The following is a 17,881-nucleotide window of genomic DNA, read 5'->3' as shown; positions in this document are numbered from 1 at the left end:
TGTGACCATTATCAATGAAAAGAAATATTATACTTTTATTTCGCACACACAAACAGGTGTGGGTACATGGTGAAGCATTGATGAGAGTGGGCTATATTAGGTGGCAACTGGCCTCTAGAGGGCAATGGTTCCATAGCCCACTCAGTCAGCCAACACCAGGCATCACTTGTCTGCCCCTAATATGACAAGGGCTAAATATGTAAATCATGCTATTTGGCATCTATAATTGGATATACTCTTCAAAATCCCCTCTAAATATGGAAAGCTGTGTAAACCACCACACAGATATTAGCATATATACATTAAATCTACATTAGCATATAGATATTTGAAGCTAGCAAATCATGTCACCTTCATTGAAAATAAACTGAGTCTTTATAATAATTGTGACGTGTGTGAAACCTCGCTAATGGGAAGTGATTCATTATATCACCTCCAGTCTTCAAAAAAATCACAGTCCAGAGGGTGGTATTGTTATTTGTCTCACACCTTAACAGTTGATGGAGTTGCAAAATGAAACAAAACTGCTAGGATGGTGAAAAATTCAAAGCTAGTGTTTTCAGAGGTGAAATGTGGTTAATGGCATTTAATAACCCTTGTTTATAAAGTATTTCGTTTTTTTCTGTTTTGTTTTGAGTTTTTTTTCTCTCTCTGAGTCTCTGTAAACTATTATATAAATAAAAAATGAACATGACAAAATGAAGCCAAATATTCACACTTGGAATCCTTTTGCCATCAATTTTGTTGAAACTACACATATTAGGCTGAGTCTGTGATACTAGGCTTTGTCTGTTTGTTCTGAGATCTAACACGAGTTTGGACACAACCTGAGAAACACTCAACATACAATTATGTCTCAATGCAATGCCGTTGCTGTGACTGTGAGAATGTCTTAATTCAAAACAAAAGCTTTCCAGCCAAAATTATGATGCTGGCAGCCAATAAAAAATGAAAATATTTTGAAATGTAAAAATAAGACAGAGCTACTGATGTGAAAAACAATAATTATGCAAAATTGTCTTATTAGAAAAAGAACTTTGATATATCACACTTTAATGTACCACTGTTGACATTTCAAACAGTGGTATAAATAGCAAAAAAGGAAAGATATACAGCTTTAAGTTCTCAATGGATTCATTTGAACCTTCAAATGAACGAAGTTTTGAAGAAGTAAAAATAAATATATATATATATATACTATATTTACTCTCAGTCATAAATATGTCCAGATTCTGCTGCTGCTTGGTAGATTTGTGCAAATATGAGACGTAAAATTTGCTTCAGGTTTAAAAAACATTTTTATTTCTTAGTTTTGCTCTTTTGTCTTGGTTATTACTATTACCTAAAAGTTTTCTATGTGTAAAGTCAAGTCATCGATGTTGGACACACAGCGATACAGTCTTTGTATTTAAAGCAACAAATGTCACAACAGTTGAAACTCGGTTTCCTTTTGTGGCTGTATGAATCCTTCAACCCATAGGAGTTCATTTCCATTGGACTAATCAGTTATCATCAACTGTATTTTTTAATTTTTTAAATATCATTCACATTCTGTCAAAGTCACATAGCAATTAATGTATATTTAGATTACATTAACAACCAGAAAGTGGTAAAGCTCATGGTACTGGGCTAGGTGAATTGACAGTTCAATTGGAAATCACAGCACGATCAGTCTAATGACGGACAAAAAAAAAGAAGAAAAAAAGAATATTACGACTCTTTGTTGAAGCTCTATGTTTTCTAATAACCTCCAATCAATTGGAAATTGATTGCTTAATAGCCATTTATTCGATCGCATAGTAAATAACATTTTTAGAACTGTAAAATAAGGTCCTAATAATTACCCACTGCCATATTCTCTCAACTAATCTCTGTGAATTTATGCCTTAATTCAATATGCCCTTTTGTTCTAACCAGTAAAATGAGGACTAAAATGGATGTGGTTATTAGCTTTGGCTCCTGCTGTAAGCATTTATTACTGAAATAATTTTATCTAGGGAATAATCAGCCAGTGAAATAGCTTTATCTAATGGATTTTTCTGCTTACATGGGTTCTTCAGCTTTTGCGTGTGGCACCCTCAACCTCTCCCCGCACAGAAAAGAGTCCTGCTTAAGCCCTGAGACTTGCTCTAAATCACAGCTTGTCCAATCAAACCTGCTCTGTGCAGCCTGCAGTATTACATTTCCAACACCGTTAGTCTAACGAATGAATACACATGCACTTAGATTACAAACATACTTTCATTCATGTTAAAATCTACCGGACAATATTCATTTGCAGCCCATCTCCTTCCCGGTCAGATACACGGAGTGATAATAGCCGCCACCTTTAAAAGTCATGCTCCAAGGCGTAATCTTTACAAGCAGTAAGTGGCTACATGTCCTACAAATGCGCCAAGGTGATTTTTATCTAGGAGAAGAATGCCACTTGTGTTCAGGTGGTAAAGTAGTTACAGAGACTGGAGTTACATGGTGAAACAATCCTCAGCTCTGTGTCTGTGCTTCTCCACTCACCGTGACACAGTGGCAAAGCCTGTCACTGCAGCCATTTAATCAATGCGTTTTAAATACATCCAAATGTTTAATGATTCATGACTAAATGCTACATCATAGCTATGGTGCATCATTTATCATATATCCTATATCTATGAACATGTAGTTGATTTTTCCCTTTCTTTAAAGGGATAGTTTACCAAAAAATGAAAATTCTGTAATTAATTACCAACCTTCATGTTGACTTTCTTTCATCTGTGGAACACAATTTTTTTTCTCTAGTTATAATAAAAGTCAATGTTGTTGACAGAATATTTTGTTTTTGGGTAAACTATCAGTTAAATATTTCTAAAGCTGTATCATTTTTTTTTATTTTTATAAAATACATTAAATGTCATATACATTTCTAGAAATAACAAGATATTATTCAGCGTCTATATAGTGATATACAAAGGCACAGATCATTTATTTTCTATCCACTTGGGAAGGTGTACAGATGCCGCTATCTACCCGATGCTAAAATAAATGTTTCAGTGTTCTTCCCATCAAGTGGATGATTGATGCTGCCTCATTTCTGTTGGTGACCGAGTTAATATGCAACATAAATAAAGCTTGAAAACAGCTCCAGTCCGCATTTGCGCAACTAAATAAACACATCAGCACAATCTGTCAAGTCTTCAAATAGTCATCATGGTCGACTTGCCAAAAAGGGCTGGAAGCGCGGGGCCTTTTTTTTGCCGAGTATCGGGCGTGCTTCTTTAGGAAGTGTTCAAACATGGCACCTCTCTATCTCCATTCACACCCTCTCCTCCTCATCACCTGAACTGTCTGATGCCTGTCAATCTGGAGCTGTGGGAGGATATGAAAGACGGCTTTGAGTTGTGGTGGCATTGATGGGGAAGGGATGGAGAATAGCTCACCAGTGGTGCCAGCAAGAGAAATGGTGCGGATTCTTCATTCCTCCCCATCAGCACCCAGGGCACTGTGAGGCTCTTTTAAAAGAGCAGATTGACTCCCTCTGCCCCCCTCTTGAATGAAACCCCAACCCTGAGCAGATGTCAGAGATGGGAGCCAGAGACGAGCCGCTGAGCCGGCCACGAGGTGTGAGGCTTTGTGACAGGTCCGCTGCTAAAGGACCAGACACAGCGGGGTTTTTAGCACATCCACTGGATATCTGAAGTCCCTCAGAAATGGATGGAAGGGCCATCGGGGGGGTGGGAGCAGGGGGTGTTTCATTGTGAGAACCCCACTGACTTCATTTAGCCAATGTTTACAGATGTATCCTGGGCCGCAGGAGAGCAGTTCAGCATCATGTCAAAACTACGATCAGTTTTCAGAATTGGCACCGCTGCGACGGAGGAACAGAGAGTCACTCGGAGGTTAAGAAAACGATCCGTTTCCAAACGGATGAAGGCTAACCCAAAAGACTGATGCTTAATGTGTATAATGCTGTGAATAAACAAACCTCGGCGAGTGTCCCCTTCTGCACAGCAGCCTTGCGCTTCTTTGAGTCCTCCAGCGTTGCCAAAATGTCTCACGTATCCCTAAGAAAATAAAGAATTCAATAAATTAGTCGCTGTGTTGACCACAACCGAAGCCCTAAAAGCGAGCATGTGTGTCTCCGCAGAGCTGGTGGGCGACTTACGAGCAGAAAACATTTCAACATGGCACTCCATTTTACCAACTGATGGCAGGAACCGAATGTCTGTTATCATTTATGTATTCACGGTTGATTCTGTGAATGTAAGGGCCGAGAGCAAACGTTACGCTGCACAGTGGCTCTGTGTACTAACCGAGTGGGATACTGATGATCATTTGCTTTGATATCAGAGTTTACTAATCACTCGAGGTGATGGGACTCAGAATTATTACACTCCATCTGGAGTTCAACAACAGCAGATTTCGCATGCTAGTATTACTATCTTTAAGGAACAGTATGGATCGTTGTGAATGTGTGTGTGTGTGTGTGTGTGTTCCTTGTGGAATAACTTACCCCCTGAGGTGCTCCATCTCAGACAATACCTATCCATATCCCTTTTCTGGCGCATGAAGAGGCCCAGATGGTTTAGTATTCGCTTCTCTGCCAAGCAGATGGACCTGCAATGTACTTCAATGGTCTCAATTATATATGCACAAAACTACCGAGAAGGAAACCAGAAGCAGAGAAGTTTAGGACCATGATTTTTCATATTGGCCACCCACCAAGCTTGGAGACCTCAGTAATGTCAACGTGTTCGAATGTTATGTGTAATTAATAGAAAAATGTACATCACACAGGTGCTGCTTTTCTTCATTGAAACAACACAAAAAAACATTTGCCACAGTAGCTGCCAACAGATACATTTTGTAAATTTTGAAGAATGAGTATTTTTTTTAATAACCAAGGAATATGGCTAGTTCTGATAAAACCACGAAGAAAAAAAAAGAAAGAAAGAAAGAAAATCAACAACCCATCTAAGTGTTACTGAGGAAAAAAAGAAGGTGAAATTCCCAACCTAGCTGAAAAGCTGTTAACTCACCAACACAAAAATGCTCTGTGTGGTACTTCACAGCCATTACACTGCAGCATGTACCACATTTTGGACTCACTCTTGCCTTATGGACATAATAGAGCGTATCCATGTTGCTGTTATGTTTGGTTCTCAGTATCTTCAAGTGCAAACACTGGCCAAACTGATGTAAACACTTTCTGTTTTTATAGAGACTGGTCAGGCCCAGTCTAATTGGCCTCTGTTGATGGACAAACCCCAAACGGAGAAACCTGAGAGACATGAAGAGGCATTTCTTCACTCTTGATTCAGACGCTGCGACTGCCTAATTCCTGAGGCTAATTTTCACAGTCAGATTGATTCATAATACTAATAATATTTAAAATAAATTTAACTGATTTAGCAATTTAAAATAGATTTTAAAGCTATATGTCACTTGACCCTTACACTGCAGTTTTATTTCGATAAGGACACGATGAGAGCACAGTGAGATTTTTTTAACACTTAAATTGTATATTGTATTTAAAATGTATTGTATTGCATTGTATTTTAAAGTATATATTGTGTGCAGTTCCTTAGTGGTTGTAACATTTAAATAAGCTTAGTAATGAAACCTTGTCAGGTTAAAACAGGCATAATTCTCCAACATCTACAGCGAGACAAATAAGTGTTAGCATTGCTACTTCTTGTTACACTTGTGCAGACATGTCAAGGCTTGTTTTCTTCATGCATTGAAATTTCAAAGTAAAAACCTGTCAAATGGAACTTCAGTATTTTTAGTTAAACAAATTCTCAGATGGGCATCACTTAGACAACACAGTTTTCTGCTAAAGCCAGCTGCATTCTACATTGTGTTACGAATAAATACGGTCTATAGAGTTGTCTCAGCTGTCATATATACATTCTTTCAAGTGCTGGAGTTCAGCAAATTCCAAAAGCAGCTTTGGTTCTGGCTGCAATTGCAAAAGCAAACAGTTGACGGGTCAGTGGACTCTCTGCACTATCCTCTTGAAGGCAGGCATCAGACACTGTGTAATTAGATGGCTGTAATTACCACTATGCCATTTCAAATGTCCAGCGTTCCTGCATTATAATCAAAAAGCAACAAACACCCAAAGCCACATGGAGAGGTCAGTGCTCATTTACTAAAAAGGGAAGAACTTCTTCTCAAATGACAAATGAAATGCTGTCTAGACTTTGAATAGTTATTCTTGTTATTGCTCAGCAAGATGGCATGGGAACAAAAAAATCATTGGTTTTAAGTCTGCAAGTTCCAGCTGATCAACTTGATGACAAAAATCTAACTATATATCTACAATCAACCTCTATATTGTCAAATTCTGCATTCTTAAATTACCCTAGCTCTCAGTGGTGGCCTACCTGTCATTGAGCCTGAGTATTAAATAATTATATAAATAATTATAAAATGATAAAAACTTGTAATCTTATTTATTTATTCATTTATTTGTTCGTTTAGGCAACACTCGAATGATGATGAAACGAATGAGTAAATATCGCGTTCTCTAATTTTTGTATCGTTAATTCCTTTACCTGTTACACCGTGTCTACTGCGGCACGGCGCGACAACTGTCGCGTCCGGTGTAGACACGGTATACGAGTTCGGGGTCTAATAATTAGGCCTATTAAATTATTAAATATTGTAATCGAATTAATTGCATGATATGCTAATTAACCATATTTATCTCAATTAAATATAGGCCTATTTCAATTAAAAACACGCATAGGAAAATGATCAAATGATTCACGCGTGTGTGCGCTATTTTTTAATCGTTTGCTCTAAGTCTAATAATTGTTATTAATTAATTATTAAAGACTGTAATCGTAGTAATTACATGATATGCATACTTATTTACTTTATTTTATATATATATATATACACACTTTTTTTTTTTAAACACCCAGAGGAAGATGATGAAATCAATGAGGAAATCTCGCGTGTGTTCGTTTTTGTTTTGTTTTTTCAAATCGTTAGTTCGTTTACCTGTTTGGCTTGCTGTTGTTGTTTGGCGTCTCTTGAGCATGCGTTTTGAAATGGCGTGTCAATTGTCAAGTTTAAAGCACCTCAATTTGTGAAAACACGTCTCCAGACTACTACTTTCGGTACAATTTCGCTTTTTAACGGAATATCCCGTACTGTGTGAACAGCAAAATCAATTTGTACTTCCAGACTCAGAAGGTAGGAAAATTTACTTCCTTGTTAGGGAATTTACATACGGGTCATTGGAAATGATTAGGCCTAAATATGTCGTTTTTTTTTTTAAACAATATTTTAAAAAATAATAATTTACTTATTTTTACATATTTAACACATAATTTTTAATCGTAATATATTAAAATGTAAAAAAAAAAAAAAAAAAAGCCAGCCCTGCTTTCCATGACATAGCCTAATACGCTGCTTCTAATAAAACAAACTTCAAAAAGAAGATAATGCCCAAATTCCAAGTTCAAAGTTAGTGCCAACTATGCTTTCCACTGTGTAGCCTCCCACAATATCTAAATATGTCTGCATAACTAGAAACCATTGTGTAAAATAAATAAATATTACATTTTAAAACTAGATATTACAAGTTAGAGAATCAAGACATTTTTTTTCCAACTGTGAGCATAAGCTTTGAATCCAAAAGCAAGCTGAGCTTCAGACATTCGTATAGGCTGCATAGTTTGCCTTTACGTCTGCACCCTTTTCACAAGTGCTTTCTGAATGAGCTCCTGTGTCTGATTCCAGCTATGACTTCCTCGTCAAGCGTCTGCTTCAGCACACACATCAGCACCCTGCTGTACCATTGTGGCCTGTATTCTCATTTCCACACTGGGCATTCCATCTACATTTGGGCCATTACAATGGTGGCCCAGCATGTTTTCTCCCCAATTCAGCTTAGCCTCTTCAGACTCTTCCATTCCTGTCCCTACATATTTTCTTTGAAATGACATATCATGTCTAGTTATTTAGAAGTATTTTAAGGAATCATATACCCAGGGATCTGATGTAGGTTCATGAAGAATACTTTTCGAAGATGTTTTAGGTCATTCGGCCAACATAATTTGCAGGATGACCTAAAGCATTATGGAAAGTTGTTTTAGCACACATCTAAGTTTTCTTAAAGTCACCTGAACAGACCATTACACATAGACATCTTAGACATCATAGCTTGAATGGAGCTTCAGGTATTCATAGTCTAAGATAGAGTTGCTGCCATACATGCAGTTCAATGGCAGCCATGGAGTGGGACGCTGTGGGACTTAGCAGCAGGAACAACACACCAGGCCCTCAGATAATGGACTCGCTGAATGTCTACCATCTGGTGTTTGTTTAATACACAAGGTCAAACGGCCAGCAATCCTTTTCTACTCTACTGCATTCACTTCTTAGATTGGGGAAATCATTGATTTTACCCCACTGCCAGATGATCTTTGTGTGTTGGAGCTCAGTATGACAATGACAACAACCTTATTGCTTAAAACAGCACTCTGTAGGACTGAAACAACCTGAATTCAGCTTGGTAAGTGAATGCTCAGTGGTATGTCTTTGCTTTGATTGAGGCCCCCAGACACCAATTCACCTCGTGTCTTCATACATTCAGGAAGGCTTGAATTATTGGACTTTCATTTGCTTTGATCTCCCTTGCTTATCCAGGGTGGTTGGGTGCTTTACGGCTCGGCGGTTACTCTCACGTTGAAATGTATCCTTTATATTACCCTTACCAGGCATTCCGTATATTGTTTTATTACGAATCTCTAGGTAAATCTACGCAGTCGTTGCCTTTCCATGACATCTTATAGGGCCTTGTGGTTTTGAAAGAGTGAATGGAGGCTCATTGCCTCTTTCAGTTTTATTCATGAGGTGCTCGGTTGCATCATGTACCCAGGCGCATTTGGCGGTGTCCTCATCGGTGGAAGTTACACATGCTAATGATCTCTTAAGTGCTAGACTGGAGAGTAAACCATGACTAACTGCAGAGCTGAGAGAGAACAGGACACGTGCACAGTCTCATTTGGCAACAAGGCAGGCTTTCCTCTCAAATGTGAGGCAACTAAATACACTTAATTGAGAGTGAGTGGACATAGAGGACAAGGGTGAGGAATACAAGCTGCAACTTGGATTTACTTGATTATGAAAACAAATTTAAGGACCGTACTTTTTACAGTTGTTAATGAGAGATTTAATTTCATGCTAATGAGCTGGAAATATATTGTTACAACAGGAACTAAACAGAAATAGAAACTTTTTTCACCATCGATTAAATTAATCCAACTACTACGAGGAGCATCATTATGTGGAGACTTAGTCAGATCTGAGAGGGTGGGAAAATTGTGTCTTTTTTCTTCATGCAACCATAGAAGAAACTTGTTTTATCGAAAGATGATATGAAGATGATTAATGCATTGGCACCTCACATGAGGAGCCAGTCTGTAATGCCCTAAGCCTACTCATAGCACAGGCCTCCTCAGGAGGGAAACAATGCAGCTCATTAGGATGGGCAGGGCTTCTCAGAAGCGCACAATGCTTACAACCTCCACAAGCAGGAAACAACTTTGAGCCCGGTCCCAGGAGGTCAGTAGCAAAAGTGGCAAAATCATTTAAATCTCCTTAATGAACTGTTAATAGGTCAGGTGCCTATTTGTGCTAGTCTGAGCCCGCCTCCCCCTTAGTTCCTGTGTCAGTCTGCTGGATCTTCAGCCAGTCAGGAAGTGGGGGGAACAGGTCAGGAGGTTGCACTTAAAACCCGTTCCCATGGAAATAAATGCTTGTATATTCACACTAAGTGTTTCTGAAAGTGTAGCTGAGAAAATTACAGCATTACACATATTTTTACCTCTTATGCAACAAATGTGAATTGATAGCTGCAAGCACCCTGATGATATATGAAATCCAGTGCATGAGTTGTGTCCATATGTTAGGCAGAGGTATAGAGTATATCACAGATCATGGCTGTGTGTTTAGTAATTTTCTTGTTGTGGTCGTACTTTACTTTTGTTACTAATTAGCAGGTCAAATCCTCAGTAGCGGAGTGAAATAGCACTTTGAATTGGATAAGTGTTTTGCGCTGCAAGACCAACTCGGTCATTTACTCGACATAGAGGCCACTGTGATACTGATATTTTTTTGCAAGAAAAGTTTCAAGTCTTTAGCCAGCATTATCTTATATGGGTTTTAATTATAGTATTGTGTGAAATTCAAATGAAGCCTTCGGGGGATTTCATTATTTAATCAAGCAAGTTCTGTCTAGAATCTTTGGACTGTTTTCCTCTTTTAAGCTTTTTCACATTCACTAGCATTAAGCTAATGAAACTCTTACTGCTGTATTTTGTGTCCTGGGACCTAGCACATATTTCCCAAATGCGCTGATTTCATAAATATAGTTTACCACTTGTGCATAAGGTTGATTGACATTCATGTTTTATCAGTTCCTCATGTTTTTTTCCTGTTCCCTTTTTTTTTTGCCTAGATAAATGTAAAGCAATGTAAATGCATATAGACATAATACACTCACTGTTTAGTATGTGTCTTTTTCATTGATCAAAACACATCAGTGGAGATTTATCCATGTATATTTTTAACAAGTGATGTTCAAAATTCTAATGGGCAAACAAAAATTAAGATATCAGCGGAAGAGGTTTTCAAGCTCTGGTTCAATTAATTATTCAAAGATTTTAACATTTTTACAATACACCAGAAGAAAACATTAGCCCATTTTTAAGTAATTTTTAATTTCAATTTGCACTGCGGAAACATTTTGATGAATTTGATTAGGGCTGGGGATTTAATGTTGTCCCACTGGGAGGAATTATTTGATTCTAAAAAGACACATCATAATGGAAAATGTGGAATGAAGGAGATTGCAATAGATTGCTGTAATTCAGACTCTTTGGCAACGTTTTAAATCGTTGCTAGCTCCAATCCCAACCTTCAAAGAAATGCTTGACTACAGTGAGAACCACTGTACCACTTTTCACCACAGGTAGCGATATAATGCAGCCAGTGATTAATTTTAATTAAACACATTTTGGAAAATGATATTGAATGTTTGAACCCCTGGTGCTTTAATTACTTTATTGCCTCTCAGCTCTAACTCTGAAATGCTTTGGCTGGATGACATACTGGAATATATCCTAAAAAAAAAACTCACAGCTGGCATGCAGAGAGCTTCTTCTGATTTCTATAGTGCATTTGCTATAACGGTGATACAATCCAAGTATGCTGAAAATTAATACCACTAAGAATGCTAATTTGCTCACAGCCTAAGAGCTGTTTTATATTAGCTGTGAAATTAAAGAGAACATCTAACCCATATTGTTGACATACAGCTGCTGTTATTCATTTTATTGTCAAATAATTGCAAACAGTGACGTAAGCAGGTTTTTTGACCTCAGAAGGTCCCTAACTTTGTCATACCTCTGTTCCCATTAGAATTCGCAGGCAGCTAGAGAAAGTGAAACATCCTCAAGACACTTGGGTTAAGGCTCACCTTAAGTGCGGTTAAGGAGGGACAGAGAGGCCAGAGCCTTGAGTTTGGTCCTCATGAGCTCTAATGACCTGACAAAAGTCAGGATTATTGGATGTGCAGAGAGACAAATAGCATGTACAAAGCGTTTGGCCTTAAGCCTCTTGAAGATCCTCAGCCCAAACAAGACAATTCCAACAAGCCCTTTACCCATCCTTTGTCTATGGGCAGAGAAGTTGAAACAGTTCAATGGGAGGATTACCCCCACTTGAGCTGTTCTGAGAGAGATGAATTGATAAGTTCCTGTTGGGGTTAAACCAGGTGAGAGCAGCTATGCAGATGCTTTTTGTAAGCAATTCTGGGATGGTCAAAGAGGAAGTAGTTTCACCACGGGGGAGCTGTTTGTAGTCTTTAACTCAGATGTGTGTCATGTACCGACAGTTAAAGACGTCTTCTTTAGAATCAATTGGCAAAACTGAATTATGCATTGTCCTAATGTTTTCTTAAAATCAAAATTAATTTTGCATCATGATTTTACTTTGATTAAAATATTTTTTAGAAAAAAAGAACATTTTATTCCATTTAATAATATCCACAAAGATATGTAGCTAGTGGCATACATTATCTGGAAGCCCACGTGTCTTGTAGTCGAAACAGCATTTTACTATTGCGCACTGATACACTAGTGTGTATTAAAAGAGATTTCCGTAAACTAAGCCATGCTGGTCTGAAAAGGCCAGGGGCAGCAGCTGATAAGTTCTTCATACTTGGCTAGAGCTGGAGAGGCAGTGAAGAGTTAGACAGGGAAGGCAATACATCAAACCTGCTCCATGGCTACCGTTAAGAAAAAAGTATAAATAGACAGGTTCTCGTGGTGCCTCTTGAAGACTTGCAGCCCAATTAGACCAGCTTGCTCTTAATACCTTAGATGCCATTTACTTTTTTAAATTCAGAAATCCAAGGTTTCAGCTCCAGACAGTGACATTATGTTTTATGTTTGCATTGGTCCAATTATATTTTGCTGTGGTCAATACAATATAAAAATGTAAATACTCAGGATTTGCACAATGAGATAAAAAAAAATATCAATATTTTTTTAACAATAAATGTAATAATGAATCATTTAAAAAGTACATCTTAAAAATGTATGTATGTATACATTTTATGGAATTTGTATTTTTGTTTAAAAACTATTTTCAACCGTATTTTGCTGTTTATTTGATTGTATAATCCATGCAGATTTCTTGCTCCTATTTTCCTCATATTAATTGCATTAAATATTTTATTTTTAATTAATTTGTCATACTGCATGTAATGTCAAAAGTAAGACTAAAACTTGCTAAAAATGTAAATGTTGATCAGTTACATAATATAATATGATGTAATGTAATGTAATAATTTCCATTTTAAATTAATATTTTTAATTCACTTTATAATGTAATACAAAAAGAAATTATAATTTTGATTTTAAAAGTCCATGGATGCATTCATTATTTATGTGTCAGCTATGCATAAATAAACATTTTTAAAAAGCTTTGATACAATTGTTTAAGCTCGAGTTAATATAGAATATCTTTTGTGTTAGCCTTTCTACCCTTCAACAGCAAAAGGCACAGACAGATTAAATGTATTGATCATCTTAAATAGCCCTGTCTTTAATAAATACTACATCATGACGGTGAGGTTCTGTCGGCGTGTTGGCTGATGAAGGCATGCCTCTCAAAGTCGGCAATCAGAAGAAGTTTGGGGGAAAGATAATCTTTCGCTCCTAGCATCCTCAGAGACGCAGGCCAAGCAATCAAGGGATAGCAGTGATTGCTTGGGTTGCACTTGTGAAATCACAGCCTGCATTGGTCCCAGACCTGAAGGAGATGCTAAAATCGACCTCTTCTAAGTTTCTCTTTCAAGTAAATACTGATTGGGACCTCCATAAACCAGCTAGCACCTTCCTCTCTTCAGACATCTGGGGGATTCTCACATCACATACAATCTGTCATGAACCACAATAGGAGTAATTTATTGTACTTGAAATACAAATGTATGGTGACTGATGATGTGGCTTACCATAGTTCAACCATGCAAGAGGAGGAAAATACAAATACATAATCCTTTTTTTTTTTTTTTTTTTGATAGATGTAGTATTGGAGCATAAATTAAATCTAAATTCCTCATTTTTTACACCATTGGTTAAATGTGAAAAAAGGGGAAAAACATGTAAAGCATGTTCCATGTGTAGGTGGAAAATTGGCAAGTAGACGAGAAGAAAAGCAAGGACCTGCTCCAAGATGGGTTGCGTTAAGATTTCACACATGCAGAAAAAGCCAATAAACAAATAGCCATCCCTTGATGGCCTGAAATCAGATGCTAAATGAAGTCACTTGGGATGGAGCCGACAAATGTAGCCAAGGCTCAGAGAGCATCTCAAACTCTGTTGTTTTCTTCTGACCCGACCCCCTAAAAAGCCTTTCCCTGTTTCATACTTCTATGATTGAATTCAGTAGGATCATGTATCCCAAAGAAAAGGCAATTAGTAGATGACACTGAAATGGCAAAGGAAACAAGCTTTAAACATGGCAGAAGACAGCTGTCCAGATATTACCAGTCGCCGGAGCAAACTGCACCCGATTAAAGTTTAATGCAGCTTTTAAGCAAGGATTTTGCTTATCAGTGCAATGGGGTCTGAGGGAAAATATTGTTATTGATTCCATCATTTTAGACGTAACCGATCCTTTAAGTAATTTCTCTGGGTTCCTGTGTGTCAGTTTTTAAGTGTCTGCTTGGGTTGGATCACTGAGGCCCAAGTTCATTTAGAATTCAGAGCTTAATGCACAAAGCGTTCCCAATACGATTTCAGTCACATCTGTTGGAGGATGAGACATGTATTCCATCGGAGACCCAACCGACGACAACATTGTCTACGGTTCAAGTTGGGGCAGCTGAATTATGAAAATGAAGTGCTGTTCAGAGGCATTTTAATTGATGGGAGATTCCAAGGGAGAACATTTTAAAATATTGATCCACCACTATCTTAAAAGTAGAGAGCTATTTACATCAATTCATTAAGGTACTACATTTGTTTTGTTTTTCACTCAACATATTCTTCTGGTTTGAAATAGTTCCAGTAGTATTTTATTAGGAAATGCAATTATTGTCATGCTTGGCTATTTTGTTTTATTTTGTTCCAAGTTATTTTTGTTAAATACACTACTATTCAAATATATATATATTGAATTAATTGAATACTTTTATTCAGCAAGGACACATTAAATTGATCAAAAGTGACAAAGACATTTATTATGTTACAAAAGATTTCTATTTCTATTTTTTATATTTAAAGAACCCTGATAAAATGTATCACTGTTTCCTGAAAACATGAAGCAGCACAACTGTTTTCAACACTGATAATAATAAGACATGTTTCTTGCAAATCAGCATATTGAAATGATGCTGAAAATTAAGGAATAATTTATATTTAAAAATATATTAAAATAGAAAACAGTTGTTATAAATTGTAATAATATTTCACAATATTAATGTTTACACTGTATTTCTTGATCAAATAAATGTAACTTTGGTGAGCATAAGATATTGAAAAACATCTTACTAACCCCAAATGTTTGAATAGTATTGTATGTGTTTGACCTTAAAAAATCTGTGACAGTGGATCGCGTTAGCATATATTAAAGGGGTCATATGATGCTGCTAAAAAGAACATTATTTTGTATATTTGGTATAATGAAATGTGTTTATGCGGTTTAAGGTTCAAAAAACACATTATTTTCCACATACTGTACATTATTGTTTCTCCTCTATGCCCCGCCTTTCTGAAACGTCATTCAGACCTCAACTGGATTAGACAGGCCAAAAAGAGCAGGATGTTGAAAGAATGGGAAGCTTTTGTTACATTCCCTTTCAGATCATATAAGATTTTGATTAAAGAACAGTGGTTTTAATGCATATTGGTCGATTCAAATTCAATCTGAACTTTTTAGACATTAACGTACAAACCGACAACAGTAACCCGAGCTTAAGTAGTACATCTTTGGCACATTAAGGGTTCTTCAAGAAAGGAAACCAAAGACAGAAAATATAGGTTCAGGTTTCAGGCTTTAGCCAGTGTGAAAATATCGTCAATTGGATAAAAAATTTATAATGCAACTTTCCTGGTCTTAAATTTCCGTTGGCTGCACTTGAAATGGGCACTTGTTTCCCCATTATGGCTTTTTTAATCTACTTATGTCCGACTTGTCTTGCTTAAAGATCACTCCACCGTATTGGAGTTCAGTATCTAAGGTATGTGTTCCTCTGCTGGGCCTGATGAAATAACACAACAGTTTACATATTTCTAAACCCGATCTGCAGACCGATTGAAAAATCCATACCGACAATCAAATTTCCTTGAAAATATATACATACAAGTCTGCTTTCCACCGTATTGGATGTTCAGTATCTAAGGTATGTGTTCCTCTGCTGGGCCTGATGAAATAACACAACAGTTTACATATTTCTAAACCCGATCTGCAGACCGATTGAAAAATCCATACCGACAATCAAATTTCCTTGAAAATATATACATACAAGTCTGCTTTGAGGTGACTGAAATGAGCAAATCTGGTTTCAGGAGACAGGAAGAGAGTCAGGCCCAAGGAGCACGGATCAGGCGGTAAATGGCTACTCATCGCAACCAGGAACGAAACTCATCCATCCCAAGAGACCCTTAGAGCAGGGTGAGAGAGGCAAGTGGTGGGGAAGGAAGAATTTGCGCTGCTCTCTCTTCCTTGCAGCTGGTATGAATTATTCAGCTAGGGGGAGGGATCGCCTTACATTAGCCATCTTGTTTCTTGTGCCTTTAATGACAGTTGTTGTAAACATACATAGACAAACACCGTTCCCGCTCCTACACAACTCTCTCTCTCATCTGACTGAGAGAAATATCTCAATTCCAAGAGATCAATGAAGAATATCTGGCGTTTTTTTCCCGTGTTGCCCTTTTAATGTGCCTATGTGTGTTTTGAAAGTCGGATGGGAGGGAGGGTGTTCATAGCGAACTGTCATCACCACCATTTTCCATCAGGCATAAAATCAGGGTGCCGAATGACATTTAAGTGTTTGTGTCCCCTGCTTGAATTTGCAAGGTCAAGGGGAGACATTTGGCCCCTGCTAAGAGCTAAAGCCCCCGGTATTCAAAGCATTTACCCATTCATGTTTAAGAGATGGCCTGCTTAAATAAAAGATGACTGTTTACATTAAGGCTTAAGTGTCTACCTTTTTACATGAAGGAACAACATTCGATCTCACGTGAGTTCCTGTGGCCATACGGGTTTCATGGATTTGGTATAGGGAGAAATTGCGTGGAGAGTTAAATTGGGCCACAGTAACACTGTATCGCTGGCCTCGAGGACTTTTAGAGAGATATTATAGAGGGGCAACGTATGTTTTCCTTCCTATCTACACCTTTGGTTTCCTCTGTGCTTGAATTGTTAATGCTTATTTCAAGATCAATAGACGATATAGGATATTTGAGAAGCCCGAGATATTAATCTTGTCTAGTGCACACTTCAACAGTGCTGACTGCTGGATTGATTACTCATCACAAACAAAATCAGGATCCCCTCAAGTGCTTGCTAGTAATACTCATTCAATATCACAGTGAGAGGGATTCCTATGTGTTTGCTCATTCTTCCTATACATCTTCCCAGTGTCACAGCCTAGTGTTCAGAAGAAACATCCAGGCACTTGGTCGTCTGTCAACGGCCAGACTTTAGCCACGGCCGCCTGAATAAGCACACTGAGAGCTGCTTTGTCCCGATCTGCCCTTCGCACTCAAGCAGACCAGAGGAATGTCAGGTCTCCGAGGTGAGATTGCGTGGATAGCTTCGACTGATCACTTGAGGAAGTCCCATGTGTTAAAGTGAGCCTCGGAGGCACCCTGAAGCAGCTTAGGTGAATCGCCATATTGATATACGATGAAAACCGGGGGCCCGGCAATCCCTCCTTAATCCTATAATGCAATGCTGCGCCGTGGATTTGGTTATCGGCCGGTTCTCCAGTGTCACTCGCGGAGGCGTATCTGTGTGACCTGACATGGTGACCACGATCGCTGACTCGCCTATTCAACTTGACTCAAGTTGGTTCACTCACTTGGATCTAGAGTTTCCCTTTCTCCCTCTCGCTCTCCCTTTTCCCTCTCCCTCTTCCTCCCTCTCTCTCCTGTTTCTATCTGAGATCAGACAGCAATGTTACTACACCACATCTTGATTTGTTTGTGTTGTGCGTTTCAGGAACCGCTGAGGAAATGGAAACAGAGAGCCTGAAATTATCTTGCATTATTCAAATGCTTTGCCAACTAGCATGAGCTATTTTATCTCCATTTACTCTGTGACCCGAGATCAGAAGTTAAGTGGCATATGTATGTCCATTAGCTGCAGGATTGAA

The sequence above is a fragment of the Sinocyclocheilus rhinocerous genome, unplaced genomic scaffold, assembly GCF_001515625.1.
Source record: "Sinocyclocheilus rhinocerous isolate Xijiao unplaced genomic scaffold, SAMN03320098_v1.1 scaffold8, whole genome shotgun sequence".
Taxonomy (NCBI): Eukaryota; Metazoa; Chordata; class Actinopteri; order Cypriniformes; family Cyprinidae; genus Sinocyclocheilus; species Sinocyclocheilus rhinocerous.
Note: the sequence above shows the minus strand (reverse complement) of the source record.